We start from the raw sequence: 12715 nt of genomic DNA on the forward strand, positions 1-12715 counted from the left end.
CTTAGCTCTACTGACTGGAATCTTCGATACTCAAATCAAGATGGGAAGGGTAAGGGGGTTTCCAAGCAGCAAACTGGCGTCCACGACGGTTTCCTTCGTTTCTTGAAACGGAACATAGAAAAACCTGTAACTTCCTGGTGAGGTTTCTAGGGTTAGCTATTTCCAACCTTAACAATATTAAGGTTCCGATAGTCACACGTAACGCAGTTCCTAAAGTTTCTATGGCTACGTTTCAAACGTAACAATCCTATACGTTACGCTTCACAATTTTACTTCTTAATCAAACCTAACTCTTCTACGTGATTAAATTTTGATTTCTTTACCAGAATATTTGCAACAGCTGGAGCCCAGCAGGAACGGGGGGGGCATGGCCCGACCCCCCCCAGCGCCTCACCTCCTCCTCCCCTGGGCTCCCTCACGGCCCCTCGCCCCGTGCAAAGGGAGCGCAAACGCAGCCCGGAGGGCAACGGGGCCGGCCGGCCGGCGTCCGTTCGGTCAGTCGCGCGCCTAACGAGTCCTGCCAGCGAGTCCGCTCCGGGGCTCGGGGCCCCCCCCGACGCTCCCCCTGCCCCTGGGACACCTCTGATAGCATATTTCCGTACATTCTGTATGGCACGTCTAAATAGTTTTGGATGGTTTTAATATTTTGTACCAGCCGTGGAAACTGGTTTGCTGCTAGGTGACTGTAAAAGTGAGATTTAGTAAATAATTATTAGAAATCTTACACTAACGCGATGATTGAAACAATAGACAAAAGTATAGCCAAGCAATTAACTAGCAGAGGTAGGTACTCCTAAGTTTTGCAGTTCTTTGCTCTTATGACTAGATGAGAACAATGCTGAAACTGACCGCATGCGATTGAAACTGCGTTAAGCTTCAAGATCAAAGAACCAAGGACAAGAATAAAGACTTCAAGGACAGCCGGCAAGAACTTCAAATGGGTCGGTGGTCGCAAAAGCAGCCCTTCGTCTCAAATGGATCCTTCATTGCGCGTGATCGGATGTAGGCAGTGCTATGATAATCAGTTGCCATCATTTTTATGTATACGTATACTAATCTGATTCATATGCAATTAGTTAGTCTATATGACCTGTTTGTGCTAAAGGTGTGGCATGCACGCTAGGTGGAACTATCCCCCGTGCATCCAGCGCTGCAATGAAGAATGCCTGCTTTCTAAAACGCCAAAACGAGCCTTCGAGAGTTTCTTGGACCGGCTTTTCAGTATCAGAGGTACAAGGGAGGAAAGGAAAAAAAAAAAAAGCGGCGTGGGAGAGAGAGGGGGCCAGGGGAGGGGCAGGGAGGGACCAGAACGCAGAAGAGGGGAGAGAGAGACAGGGCCCCGAGGGCCCGGGGCTCACCACAGCTCTCTTTCTTGGCGCTGCCAGCAGACTTTGCCAGTTCAGACGCTTCTTTCGGCTCCTCTCCCGCTCCCCTCCTCTTCCGTAACTCCGGCTGCACGGCCGTCCTCCCCCTAGGAGAACACGCGTCTCACAGGTCTTGCAAGACGAGGCTTCCTGGGCACGGAGCCTCGCTCGCCCGCACGCCACGCGGCCGTACCGCACCGTCGGTGCTGCGTACGGACCCTGCGGTGCACCCTGGCGGTCTGACCTGCTGTGGACTACGAAGAGGGATCCTTCCACACGCGGAGAGGCAGGCTCTCTCTTGCCTGCAGCGGGAGGCAGCTGCCGGCCGGGCGGCCGGCCGGCCTTCCGTTTCTTCTTCTCTACCTTTCTCTGGCCTCTCCAGCTTCAGCCGCAGCAGCTCCTGCCCACAGCCAGTAAGTGCCCTGCCTGTCCCTTTGTGCTCCCACGCCATGCCGCGCCGCGCCACGCCGCGCGGAGAGGGAGGCCAGGCAGAGACAGCCCATGCAAGCTTTCCTTTCCGGCGGCGTTTCCTTACCGGGAGGAAGCAACGAGTGCGGCGGCACCTCCCGCCGGCGCCGCATTGCCGTTACCGTCGGACGGCACGTGCGGGACGGGGGCAGCCCCGCGCACTAGCAGCCTCCGAGCTGCAGTACCGAACATTGGTCACGAGGTGGCGGAAGAGAGCGGCGGCGAAAGGCGCCGCCAGCGCGCATGCGCGGATCCCGAGCTCCTGTGCCGCGTTCTGGTTGCCACGCAACAGCAGGAGGGCTGCAAAACGCGCCACCGCGCATGCGCGGCTCCCGAACGCCAGGACCGCCCACTGGTTGCTAGGCAACAGCAGGGGTGCCGTAAACCGCGCCACCGCGCATGCGCAGTTGCAGAGGCGTCGTGTCGCGCTACGGTTGCTAGGCAACAGCGGCGAGCGCCGTAAAAGGCGCACCGCGCATGCGCGCCTCCGAGCTGCCGTACAGCGCCTCGGTTGCTAGGCAACAGCACGAGCGCCGTAAACCGCCCCACCGCGCATGCGCGGTTGCCGAGGCGTCGTGTCGCGCTACGGTTGCTAGGCAACAGCGGCGAGCGCCGTAAAAGGCGCACCGCGCATGCGCGCCTCCGAGCTGCCGTACAGCACCTCGGTTGCTAGGCAACAGCACGAGCGCCGTAAACCGCGCCACCGCGCATGCGCGGTTGCCGAGGCGTCGTGTCGCGCTACGGTTGCTAGGCAACAGCGGCGAGCGCCGTAAAAGGCGCACCGCGCATGCGCGCCTCCGAGCTGCCGTACAGCGCCTCGGTTGCTAGGCAACAGCACGAGCGCCGTAAACCGCCCCACCGCGGTTGCCGAGGCGTCGTGTCGCGCTACGGTTGCTAGGCAACAGCGGCGAGCGCCGTAAAAGGCGCACCGCGCGTGCGCGGTTTCCGAGCTGCCGTACAGCATCCTCGTTGCTAGGCAACAGCACGAGCTCCGTAAACCGCGCCAGCGCGCGTGCGCGGTTGCCGAGGCGTCGTGTCGCGCTACGGGTGCTAGGCAACAGCGGCGAGCGCCGTAAAAGGCGCACCGCGCGTGCGCGGTTTCCGAGCTGCCGTACAGCATCCTCGTTGCTAGGCAACAGCACGAGCGCCGTAAACCCCGCCATCGCGCATGCGCGGTTGCCGAGGCGTCGTGTCGCGCTACGGTTGCTAGGCAACAGCGGCGAGCGCCGTAAAAGGCGCACCGCGCATGCGCGCCTCCGAGCTGCCTTACAGCACCTCGGTTGCTAGGCAACAGCACGAGCGCCGTAAACCGCGCCACCGCGCATGCCGAGGCGTCGCGTCGCGCTACGGTTGCTAGGCAACAGCGGCGAGCGCCGTAAAAGGCGCACCGCGCATGCGCGCCTCCGAGCTGCCGTACAGCGCCTCGGTTGCTAGGCAACAGCACGAGCTCCGTAAACCGCGCCAGCGCGCGTGCGCGGTTGCCGAGGCGTCGTGTCGCGCTACGGTTGCTAGGTAACAGCGGCGAGCGCCGTAAAAGGAGCAGCGCGCATGCGCGCCTCCCCAGCTGCCGTACAGCCTCTCCCTTACCAGGCAACAGCGGGGGCCCAGCCACACGCACCACCGCGCATGCGCGCCTCCCACACGCCAGTTCCCACCTTCGCTCGCCGGGCAGCAGCTCCCCCGCAACGATCCTCTTCTGAGCATCAGCTGGATGAGACACCACTGACAGCTCAGCCCAGTAGAGACCAGCCACAGGCGGCAGCTACTTACTGGGGGCACAGGGCTTACGTTTCCCTGCCCTTTCCCCACTCGCAGCCCGGGCAGTCCTCTTCATTGCCTCTGTTCCAAAAAGCACCCGAGTGGCTGGAGCCTTTACAGCAGTCAAGCGCAAACAACAGACAATGCGGGCGGTCGCTTCTGTCCCTGCCCCCCCACCCCATTCTCTAGAGAGGAGAAGCAGCACAGGGAACCTGCAAACGGCAGGGGGGGTTGCCCTGGACCAAGCCCCAGGGACTGCTGTATCCGTCTGCACGTGGCATCAGGGTTGTGGGAGGGACAGCAGCCAGTCAACAGATGCTGGCGAGAGATTTAAAAAAAAAAAATAATAACGCCTGGTTCAGGTGACAGCCTGAAGGCAGGCCACGAGAGACCCAAAGCTGCTTCGTGCCAGAGGGGCAGCTCTGTTCAGCAGGAAACGGCGCGTCCCAGCGGACCAGATGCGAGCGGCCGACCTGCAAGTGAGCGATACCCTGGCGATCCTGGGGCTCTCTTGGGGTGGGCGCACCTTTCCTCACCTCTGTGCTATCACAACTCTGCTCTCCTAATCCTGCACGCACGCAAGGCTTCTTGGGCGGGGCTTGTCTCTTATCGAAGAGACGCTGCACGGTGTTACTTACCGCCCTGCCCTCCGGCGTGCAAAGTAATTAGACGGGAAGCAGGGAAAGCAAAAGAGGCGCGTCGGGATATTAGATGTCCTCAGCAGATGACCGTAGAGCCCTCGAGGTTCCACCTTTGCTCCCTACAGGAGCATGGCTCCGCACTCCTTGCCGCTCCCGCCAGCAAGCGTCACAATTGCCCTTTGCTGCCTGCAACGCGCAGTACCTGCACGGCCCGAGCACTGCTGCTTACGGAGCAAGAGGCGCTCGCTATAAAGCGGCAATGAAGAACAAGGACGGCCCGTCAAGACGGCAGGAGGAACACAGAGAGCCTCCAGCATGAGCCAGGCAGGGCTTCCAACTCACCTCGTGTCGTGATTTAACGCCAGCCGGCAACGAAGCCCCACGCGACCGCTCGCTCGCTCCCCCGCCCCCAGTGGGACGGGGAGACAATCGGAAGGGCGGAAGTGGAAAAACTCGTGGCTTGAAACAAAAACAGTTGAACCATTAAAAAGAAACAACAACAACAACTTGTAAGGAAAAGAAGAAAAAAAATGACAGAGAATGGGGTGCACGCAGCATGCCAGGGGTCTGAAGCCTGACGGATGATGGGGGGGGGGTGGGTGTGTGGAATACGGAGGAGGGGAAGGGGGGGGGGGGCAGGAGATAGGAGAGCAGGGGATGCGGGGGGAAACAACTCGCGTGGGTTAAAAACTCGCGTGGGTGAAGGGGGCGGGCCGGAGCAACAGGGGGGCATATGGGGGAGAAACACACACGGCGGGAGGGTAAGGGGAGGGCACAAAGGTGCACGGGGGGACACGGGTGGGGATGACCTACCCCAGGGAGTCCACCCGGGATAATCCACAGCAGGTAACTCACCTGGGATAACCCGCAACAGAGAATCCACACCGGGAGGACCCCCAGCAATGCCCCTCAAACTGCCTGTGCTTCACCCCCAATCTTCCCCAAACTGGGGAGTTTTCTGCTTTTTCAAAATACTCAGTTTGGGGTGTGTTTCAGTGCTTTTCCACAACATAAAAAGGGGAGATCTTTTGGTTGTGGTTTTGTGCATGAAAACGGGGTGGGTTTTTTTGCTTTCCAGCTGCACAAATCCAGGCGGATTTGGCTTTCCCAGGAGTCCCAAATCCGTTCGGTTTTTTCCCGTTGCAGACCCAGAATCAGGGGGGTTGGGGTTGTCCTGGTTTCGGCTGGAATAAAGTTAATTTTCTTCTGAGTAGCTGGTACAGGGCCATTTTGGATTTAGGATGAGAACAATGTTGACAACACACCGACGCTTTAGTTGTTGCTAAGCAGTGTTTATACTAAGTCAAGGACCTTCCAGCTTCTCATACCGCCCTGCCAGCGGAGGCTGGGGGTGCACAAGAAGAGTCGCTGAGCTAAAGGAGGATTCCAGGTAAACAGGTCAGCTCGAAATACACCACCTCCTTTAAAAGTTAAGAGCGATTTGAACGCTTAAAATCAGCATTTAGGCTAATCGATACCATTTTGAACACCTTCTTAGCATACAAGTAAACACTCTTGCCGGTGTTGGAAAACGTCTCCTCCCTTCCTTACAGCACTGCTGCAGGGAGATAACCCTGGGAGGCTGCGGGACGAGGTCGTACGCAATCAGAATCTACGCTTACGGATCCACCGCAACAGCTACAGCCCTTGCGCTGCTGCTGCTGCTTTGCATCTTGCTCGTTTGGTGAATAAAGCTGAAAGTGAAGTGGAAAACTTCAAAAAGCAAAATGAAAAATAAAGAATAAATCTCAACAATTCACTTTACACTAAAAGGGTGTGCCCATGTTTATATACATCCAATAAAAATACATTATTGAAGCAGTAACTCACCAAAACCACCTCAGGACTCACTGTCACTAGTTACAAGGCTGCTGATGCTTCCTGGGAAAACCTGGAAAACACACGGAAGCGACGCCAGTTTGTCCTGTTTTGTCCGCGTCTCTTCTTTGACCTTGATTGCTTTTAGTACAGGTGCTAGTTATCTCAGTAAGGTTGTCGAGTACTCCTGTAAGATATTTAAAAAAACTCATTGACTGCAGAAGCATAAAGCTTTTATCGTGAAAACAAAGCCCGTTTCTTCTGAACAGCTGAACTCTTACGAACAGTTTCTCCCCTCTTTTAGTACAAAATTATTTTCACGGTATCATTTACTAGTAAGCGCACGGAAACAGAAGATTACGTGCTTTCAGGAAGAGGAAATAGACAGAGGGAAGTCAACCTGGCGTAGGCGTAACGTGCTCCAGAACAGACCTTAGTTTTAGTATTCGTATTAAAATATTTCACAGAAAAAATGTGGAAGGAGAGTTGGCACATTCTTAATGTTAACTTTAAAGTCCATACTACAAGTACCTTTGGAAAAATGCAGACACACATCGTAGGCGTACCTTGTACTTGCAGACCACTGCGGAATCTTTCCATCTGTCTTGTACTTTCACGGCAGAAGAAAGGGCAACCACGGTGAAATGGTGGCAGCTGACATCCACCTGAGAGAGGGGGGAAAAAAAAAACCCAACAAACAAAAAAACAAAACAAAACAAAACTTTAGCATAAAACTGGGTAGGAATCCAAAGCTGCCTTTTTTTGTGAAGGTTTGTGAAGACAGTACGACTGAGCAGAGCAAAAAGTATTTTTGCATCATCTTCGGTACAGCTGTTGACACAGGCCACTAAAGCTTTTGCATTTTTCAGACAACTGTGCCTTTTTTTTTTTTTTTTTGACTCATTGGTAACTTTAGTTTCACTAGAACTCCCTTTCCTAGATACACGCAGGTGACAGACATAGAGACCTACATACATTTTCTCAAGCCTTAGTATAGCCAAGACTTCATCACCCTATATGTCCCAAGCCGAGTATTTTTGCTAAAGAGCACAGCAACACATCTGTCCTTGTGAACTGCCTCGTTGCAAAAACGGAATGATTTTTTCCAGGCCGTTGCTCCAAACGGTCAAGATCTTTTAAAACCGCAGTTGTGCCACCAAACCCGCTCAGGGTCCCTCCTAGCTTTTGACTGCCCTGAGATTTAACAGGCACACGCTCCATTCCATCTTCCAACAGCAAAAATACGTTAACGCTCTCGGACCCAGAGCGCGACCCTACGGATGTCCACACACACACCCCTCGCCGTTTTGATGAGGAGCCACCGAGCATCCCTGCGAGCACAGCTGCACGCGCCAGATCGGTTTCACCTACGCCGCCAGTTACCGGTTTCGGTGAATGTAGTTTCTGACGCTTTAAACCGAAAACCGTATCTCGATGCTTCGCCACAGTAGAAACGACCCATCGCTAGAATGCTACAAAAACGCAGTAACACAAGTTGCAAACCCACAGCAGCAACAGCTCCAGAAATATTTAGACCAGGAACAAGGGAGAAAAATAAAACAGCTTCATCTCACGCGCAGGGGAGCGGCAGGCAGAGAAAAGGGTCGGCATTCTGAGCCCTTACAGAAAACGGGCATTCTCCTTCCATTCCTCAGCCCGTCCGTTAAGGTCTCAATACCGCAACGCTACTACGGCAACGTCGAGAGTAGGGAACAACAGCCCTGCCGCTGGACTTGCCATTGACCCATGCTATTTACCTAGCAGGATGCGTACGCAGAGGGACGCGTTTTGCCACGCACAACCCTGAACTTCCTGAAAGTTTACGTTTACCAAAAAAAAGCCATTTGGAACATATTGCCAAACAACATTTGGCAATAAAGCTTCGATGCGTTTGACACACGCAAATTTTTGGTCACTTGCTATTTGCTTCCTGTTGCTGCTGCTGTTCTTCCTTCAGAAATTCTACTTGTAGCCAAGTTATTCACTACTGGTTCAAGCATTTGCCTTCCTGGTATTACCAGCACATTCACAGAGGCAAGTAACTTAATTGCTCTTCTACGATTATCCAAATGACAATTACAGCCATGAAAGAGAAGGAGAGGTCAGGCAGCAGAAGAGCTCTGCAGGCTGGCACCAGTCAATAATGCACTCTTTAAAAACAAACAACAACAAAACAAAACCGTGACCCTGTATCCTTTTTTTTTTTTTTTTTTTTTTTCTTTCAGAGCTCATCCCTGCCTCAGCATTTTGTCTCATCAGAGCATGAAGCACAGGTGACCCGTACCCTGACGACTTTTGCGTGTGATGAATGCCTGTTCAGAAATAGTCCAGATCTGCAGGACTGGTGTCATTTTTATGGTTTTAATCATCATAACTCAGATTTTATTTACTCACGCATTTGTGAGGAAACTAATTCACTTTTAGACACTGCCTCTCCTTTTTTTTGGGGGGGGGGGGTGGGGGTGTGGAATGTGCTAGAGACTGAAAAAAATTACGATTCAGAGCTCCCAACCATGACAGAGTGGTGGAGAAAGCAATGAAAGCAAAGACCAACAGCAGCAACATTAACTGAAAGTTGGCTTTAATTCCGATCACGTACTTAAGCGACTCTCCAAGTCTACGCCTCGGTCCGATGAACGACTAGTCCTTTTTTGGAAGGACAAACTTTTTTACTTAAAAGGCCTAGACTGAAGACTCCGCTGAACGGAATGGGGATTGTGCCACGGGACGACACGCCATCACCACTCTTAATGGGGAAGAAAAAAAAAAAATAAAATACAAATAAAAATCAAGTTTAAGTACCAGTTTCCATCATGTTTCACCCATTACATCTCTACTGGCATCTAGGTGCTCAAAAGTGAACTACAGGGACACCACATATTCCTAAAAATTCAGTTATACCTAAAAAAAATAAAAGGCTATCTCCAACTTGCCCATAAAATCAGTATGAACAGAGAGAAGAGAAACACTCGACCCTAAAGAAGCTAACAGGCAGCTCTGAATTTACCAGACATGAATTTTCGTTCTTTCACCTGAAACGCAAACATATCAAGGGACCAGTTCAGGAACAGGGCACGATCTGTTACAGCAATTTTTCCATCAGCTCTTCTGCACTAGCAGCAAATTTGCCTTTTCTGTGGGTTTAACGTGGAGCATCTGTAGTGCCCTCGAACTCGCAAGTGTTTCTCTCCGCTCCCCCAGCCCGATACGTGCGATTACCTGAGCGGCAAGCGGAATTAACCACGCAGGATTTTCTTCGTGTGACGCGGAAGGTGACGCTGGGAAAAGAGGAGACAAAGGAATGAACCTGCTTGTCACACCCAGCCAACGGTGAAAAGACAGGGGAGGATTCTGCCGGAAGGGCTCTGCACCCCAGGAGCTCCCACCGGCCGGTTTCTCTCCCCTTTGCCCGGTACCGAGGGGACGACGACACCTCGCCCGCGCCCCCTCGCGGGGGGGGCTGCCCCAGGAGAGCCGGGGGACCCCCACCTCGCTTCCGCCCGCGGGAACGGACCGGGCGAGACCCTCCACGCAGAGAGAGGAGCGTGGCGTGGATCGCATCCCCGAGGGAAGAGGCCGGGCTCCCCGCTGGCAGAAGGACAACTCACCTCCCTGCTGCTCGGAGCCGCTCGCTGCGGACAGCCCTGCCTGCGCCCGGCCGCTCTTCGGCCGTGCTGGGAGCGCGGTCCGGCCGACGGATGCTCCAGCAAAAAGACGCTCCAGCTCATCGCGCCTCCTGCTCGTTACAGCCGCAGGTACTTTTGCCTCTGGCTAACGCACGCTCCAGACAGCGGACACCCCGCCTCGTTCCAGCTCCCGCTTGCTACAGTTCTGGCTCACTGAAGCCCCAGCTCCGCACTGAAGCTCCGGCTGATTTCAGCTGCTTCTCCTTACAAGTTCCAGCTATGTGCAACGGCCTGGGCTTTCCATAAGGTTGTATATCAACTGCTGTCAAAACCGGAGCATTAGGATTAAACATCAGAGTTACGCGCCGTATAAATATGCGTTAGTTTGGGCGATTAATTACCGAACAACTATTCTGAGCAGCGCAGAAAGAAGAGCTGCACTCAAAGAGGGCACGTGGGGTCTGAAAAGCGCCTTTCCCCCCCCCAGACCATCGCAGATGTTGAGTTCGGCCGGCTACGTGCCGGCCTCCCGAACTTCGGCGTCCGACACAACCAGACCCCCATCTCCGGGGAGGGTCCACGCGCCCTGCCCACCCCCTGCTTCCCCCCGCAGCTCCCCACACCCTCCCACCCGCCTGCCAAACCAGCCAAGCCGGCTCCCGCTTTTGGCCCCCACGCCGGCTGACTCGGGGCCCATTTGGGAGCCAAAAAACCCGGCTGCCGAGCCTGTTCTCAAGGCCCAAAAACGCAGGGCCGGACCTCTGTTTCTGGGCCCAAAGCCGCGCAGCAGCTCGGTCTGTTTCCGAGCCCCAAAATCAGCCAGGCGAGCCTGTTGTCAAGCCCCAGGAACAGAAAACTTGTTCTCCATTTCTGACCCTGCAGCGCCCGCGGGCGACGCCGAGCGTAGCCACCCCACAGCCCTGCACCCCCGGGGCCCCACGCGCAGTTTTGGGGAGTGCTCGGGACCGGCGGAGGGCCCGGCCCCACGCCTCTGCGGGGCAGCCCCAGCACAGGCAGGGCGTCGCTTCACGATCGCCGTTTCAGGCTTTATTTCCCCGCCATGGCCGGCACGGCCAGGCCCCCACCCCAAACCCCCGAGCCGAAGCACCCCCGCGGGTAGCCGGGCCCAGCCACCCGGAAAACAAGAAAACCAAAGAGGGAACAAGACAGAGAACGTGGGGAAAGGCAAGGAGACGGACACAGAAACAGAGAGAGCGCGAGAGGGATAGGGAGCAGGACAGAGAGATGGAGCAAGAAAGGAAAAAGGGACGGGAGGCAGAACCAAGGGAAAGAGACACAAGGACGGGGAGCAGGACAAAGGGACGGAAGAGGAAAAAAAAAACAGCGACGGGCTGCAGGACAGAGATGAAGGGATTAAATAGACACAGGGAGCACGACAGAAGGACAGGGAGAGACAAAAGGGACAAAGAGCAGGCCAGCAGCGGAGGGGAGAAAACCAACTGCGATGGGCAGTGGGAGAGAGATACGGAAAAAGAAAAAAATACTGAGGAACAGAACAAAGAAAGAAGAGACAGCTAGCTGGACAGGGGGACACAGTTAGAAAGGACGGGAGAGGGAACGGGGCAGAGAGAGACAGACAGAAAAGGTAGCGAAAGAAAGCAAGGCAGAGGGACAGCAAGGCGGGGCGGGGGGGAAGGGACAGGGGTCTGGACAGATGGAGAAATAAGCAGCAGGGACAGAGGAAAAGAGACAGAAAGAGGGACAGGGAACATGGCAGAGAAGGACAAATCAGGACAGCGGCAGGACGGAGATAAAAAACTGGGACGGTCCTCAGGACAGAGAGGAATACAAATACGAGCAGGGAGCCGGACAAAGGGATACAGCGAGAAACGACGGGACAGGAAGCAAGACAGAGCGACAGACAAGAACAATGGCAACGAGAGAGAGAGAAAGAGAGAGACCGTGAGAAGCACAGGGGGTTGGGGAATTTAGAAAGAGAAGTATCAGGAGCCCTGCAGAGAGAGGGAGGGTGAATAAAAAAGGGGCAGGAAGCAGCACAAAGGGTCAGAGAGAGTAAGAGATGAACAGGAAGGAGGACGGGGACAGTGAGATCCAGAATGACAAAAATAAACAGCAACAGCGAGCAAGACAAAGGGATAGAGAGAGAAAGAGAAAGTAGAAAGAAGAGAGATAGGAAGGCAGGGACACAGAGCGGCACGTACAGGCGCAGAGAGGAAAAGAACGCCAGGGAACAGGCCAGAGAAATTGGGAGGCGGGGAAAGAGGTGGATGCAGATCAGGACAAGGAGATGGAAAAGGAAAAAACAGCGACTGGCTGCAGGAGAAAGACGGGGGGCGGCGGGGCGGGGAAGAGGGAGAGGGAGCAGGACAAGAACGCAGAGAGAAAAAGGAAGGGGGGCAGTCGAACAAGAGAGAGAAAGGGGGAGAGGAAGAGGGAGCAGGACAAGAGAATAGACAGAAGAGGAGAGGTACAGGGAAGAAAAAAAAAAACCAAAAAACACAAACACCACCCAAAAAACCCCAAACGTCACAGCAGCATGGGAAAGCGAGGGGGCCAGGAGAGGGGGAGGGAGGGACCGGGACACACAAGAGGAGCGACAGGGCCTCGAGGGCCCAGGACTCACCGCAGCTCTCGCTCTTGGAGCTGCCAGGAGACCTTGCCAGCTCAGACGCTTCCTTCTCCTTCTCTCCTCCCTTCCTCTTCTGGAACTCCCGTCGCTTGGCTGTCCTCCGCGTAACGGAACACGCGAGCGTCTCACAGCTCTTACGAGATGAGGCCTCCTAGACACGTAGCCTCGCAAGCCTGAGGCTGCTGCAGTCAACGGCATCCCCAGGGGACGAACGGACAACCGCACCCACAGCGTGGCCTCTGGGAGAGGGAAAGAGGCAGCAGTGATCGTTATTACCGCAGCTCGACCCTGGCCGGAGCCCCTCCTTCCGCAGGGGCTTCCGCAGACGCCGCTCGTTCCCCGCGCCGCTGCTAACGGCACCCCCGTTAAGGGAGACTCCAGACCACCGCAGGGCCAGCTTGCTGCCCTCGCGACAGGGCTCGGGGGCTG

The 12715-nt window shown here is 55.1% G+C and overlaps 1 long non-coding RNA gene across 1 annotated transcript; it reads right to left on the reverse strand.

Annotated features, from left to right (window-relative positions):
* Positions 1-5502: 5502 nt before the first annotated feature.
* Positions 5503-6743, reverse strand: LOC128137774 (uncharacterized). The gene is made up of 2 exons (XR_008233835.1): positions 6062-6743; positions 5503-5925 (listed from the first exon to the last, which is right to left on the reverse strand). It is a non-coding gene; the product is annotated as an uncharacterized LOC128137774 (long non-coding RNA).
* Between the last annotated feature and the right edge of the window lie 5972 nt (positions 6744-12715).

The sequence above is a fragment of the Harpia harpyja genome, chromosome Z (assembly GCF_026419915.1).
Source record: "Harpia harpyja isolate bHarHar1 chromosome Z, bHarHar1 primary haplotype, whole genome shotgun sequence".
NCBI lineage: Eukaryota > Metazoa > Chordata > Aves > Accipitriformes > Accipitridae > Harpia > Harpia harpyja.